Source organism: Theobroma cacao, chromosome 8 (genome assembly GCF_053813885.1).
Source record: "Theobroma cacao isolate CCN51 chromosome 8, ASM5381388v1, whole genome shotgun sequence".
Lineage (NCBI taxonomy): Eukaryota > Viridiplantae > Streptophyta > Magnoliopsida > Malvales > Malvaceae > Theobroma > Theobroma cacao.
The window spans coordinates 28786284-28789614 of NC_142646.1; the positions used below are offsets into that span (position 1 = coordinate 28786284).

The following is a 3331-nucleotide window of genomic DNA, read 5'->3' on the forward strand; positions in this document are numbered from 1 at the left end:
AATTACTTGGACAATAATTTTGAGAATTTGGATACAACTAAAAAGTTTGGTTGGTAAAGGATATTTATGCATTTTCGTTTTTACTCTTGAAAAAGTTTACCTGTTTATGCGCTGCTTTATCCTGTCAAAATAAATACATGGTTCTTGTGGAGAGAATGGAGTAGACGAAATCCTGTGGGTTGAAATTTTTTTACCAAAACTCTCTTCAAGTCGTTTGGTTGAGGTGGCCATGATGCTTGCACTCCTGTCTTATGCCATCCTCTCCATTGCTTCATTTCTTATTGTGAGAACAATAATCTACAACAAGAGCCGTCCCAACCTTCCCCCAGGCCCAATTGCCTTACCTATCATCGGCCACCTCCACCACCTTGGCCCCTTCCTTCATCAAACTTTCCACAAGCTCTCGTCCCGCTATGGTCCCTTAATTTATCTCCGACTTGGCTCTGTTGGGTGCGTCGTGGCTTCTAACCCAGAGCTTGCAAAAGAGTTTCTCAAAACTCACGAGCTGACATTCGCTAACCCAAGCAAACCGCTGCCATTACCCACCTTACATACAACTCTTCCTTTGCCTTTGCCCCCTACGGACCTTACTGGAAATTCATAAAAAATTTAAGCACCTACGAGCTCCTAGGTAACCGAACGCTTAGCCAGTTTCTTCCCGTTCGGACCAAGGAATTGCACCACTTCATGGAGTTTCTTCTTAACAAGTCTAAAGCAGGCAAGAGCGTGAATGTAATTCAAGAGCTGTTGAAACTAACCAACAGCATAATATCACAAATGATGCTGAGCATGAGGTGCTCGGGGAGTGGAAACTCCGCCGATGGGGTTCGAACTCTAGTGCGGGAGGTGACTGAGATCTTCGGAGAGTTCAACATCTCAGATATTATATGGTTTTGCAAAAACTGGGATCTGCAGGGATTCCGAAAGAGATTTGAGGACATACATAGAAGGTATGACGCTTTGTTGGAGAGGATCATAAGAGATCGCGAGGAAGTAAGAAAGAGCAAGAAGAAGGGGAGAAATGAGTGTGACCAAGGAGAAAACGTTGATGAGGTCAAGGATTTCTGGACATGATGCGTGATGTATTGGAAAATGATAACTCGGAGATGCAATTAACCAGAAATCACATTAAGGCCTTAATTTTGGTTAGTATCTCTAATACTCAATTGCCACTAGGTTTAACTATTTTGACGATGATTACTAAATCTTATTAATAACTTTTCCAACAATGTTTGTATCACATTTGACTATAGCTAATATTTTATTGTGTAAAGAACATCTTTCTCTTCATTAATTCGTCTATAGTTGATAATTACTGTACTTGCGACTTGTCCAGGATATCTTGACAGCCGCCACAGATACAACAGCAATTGCACTTGAATGGGCACTGGCAGAGCTCATTAATCACCCGGAAGTGCTAAAAATAGCTCAGGAAGAGATTGATCAAGTTGTGGGGAAAAGCAGGTTGGTAGAAGAATCTGACAGTCCTCGTCTCCAATACATCCACGCCATCATTAAAGAAACTTTCCGGCTTCACCCACCGATCCCCATGATCAGCAGAAAATCAGTTCAATCATGCCAAATTAAGGGATACACCATCCCTGCTGACTGTTTGGTGTTCGTAAACATTTAGGCCATAGGAAGGGATCCCAAGGTCTGGGCAGATCCATTGGAGTTTCAGCCTGAGAGGTTCTTGATATCCGATGAGGTAGATAATAATTCAGGGCCTATAGATGTTAGAGGCCTCCATTATCAGCTGTTGCCTTTCGGTACAGGGAGGAGGGGCTGTCCTGGTGCTTCTTTAGCAATGCAGGAGCTGCCCACCTCTCTGGCAGCCATGATTCAGTGCTTTGACTGGAAGCCTGCGGCTACTTCCAAGACTGGAGATGGTGTTGACATGTCTGAACGGCCTGGACTTACGGCTCCCAGGGCAAAGGATCTAGAGTGTTTTCCAGTTGCACGCTTCACCCCCACTCTCTTTGAAACTTAAGCAGGCTACCGCCAACGTATGAATAATGAATGTGGGGAGTGGGGAGAGACCACGGTTCTCTTGATTTCCATGGTATTAGATCTGTTTCTTTAGCCTGGTTAATTGTTAAGTATGATGTGAATGTGATGGCATGCATATTGGTAGAAATATATGAAATATATTGCAAATTTGCTTGCCAATAACGAAATAAAAAATGTGTCAACAGTACTGTATATGAGTTTCTCTGTTTAGTTGTTATTTCTGTTACTTGTTGTTTCCTAATATTTGCTTTTATTTTCTATAAAATATTTATTAAAAAGTAAAAACGAATTTGAATGTCCATTTATGACTTACAAGACATAGCGAAAAACAACCTACAAACAGAATTCCAAGCATTCGTGTTAGTTTGGATTGCCAAGTTGGATTGGCAAACACTAATTTTCTGATTTCATATTTCTCTTATACCTATTTGGCTTGTCAAGAGGAATTTATTAATAGTAAGCTTTGATGTGCAAAACGAAATGGAATAACTACTGTATGAAAAATATAATCGTAGATATGGCAACATACGAATTCGAGAATCTGTTCCCATTCAATAGTTTTAATATTAGTGTTTTGACAAGATATTTATATCTAATCCTAATAAATGAAAATTATATAATAAGTCAAATACATTGAACGAGCCCTGTGATATCATATATCAAATGAAAATTAAAAAAATAAAATAAAATCCAACCATATAAATTATACAGATAATTAAGAAGTAACCTAAAAGGTAAAACAGAATGAACTAAGATGGGCGAAATAACTATGTCAAACTCAAAAATGAAATTTAAATGCATAACAAATTAAATCTAAATTAATAACAAATATATACATATATTTGAACATATATTAACTGCTTGACATATATAAATGACAAACTTTTTGAATACTTACGACAATTTTTTTACTAGTTTTTATTTTTCAACATTATCTCTTTTTTTTCTGCATTGGATTTCTTGTTTCTATTTTTTAATCCTTTATCTATTTTAATGATATATTATTTAATTTCTTTAAAAAATATTAATTATCAGAATATTTATCAATCTCTCGTCTTTTATTCCTTCAATTTTCATTTTATTCTCCATATTCTCATTTTTATATCTTTTTTCCTTGTTTTTCCTTTCTCCTTACCCACCAACAAGATAGATCCAAGGTTGTCAAGAACACCAAATTTTAGACTTCTCTCTCCCTACAATGACAATAGATACATTATAATCTATTATTTTAAATCATTTGGTTTCATTAAGTTAGATTAAAATAATTTATAATTGGATTCATTTAGTGTTCAATTAGAAAAAGTATTATCTATCAAGGATT

General features: G+C 36.8%; 1 pseudogene across 1 annotated transcript; it reads left to right on the plus strand.

The window, feature by feature from the left end:
• Positions 1-229: 229 nt before the first annotated feature.
• LOC18593009 (cytochrome P450 93B2-like) lies at positions 230-2202 on the plus strand (annotated as a pseudogene). Its single transcript, XR_016027976.1, has 2 exons — positions 230-1145; positions 1337-2202. The product of XR_016027976.1 is annotated as a cytochrome P450 93B2-like (transcript).
• The last annotated feature ends 1129 nt before the right edge of the window (positions 2203-3331 follow it).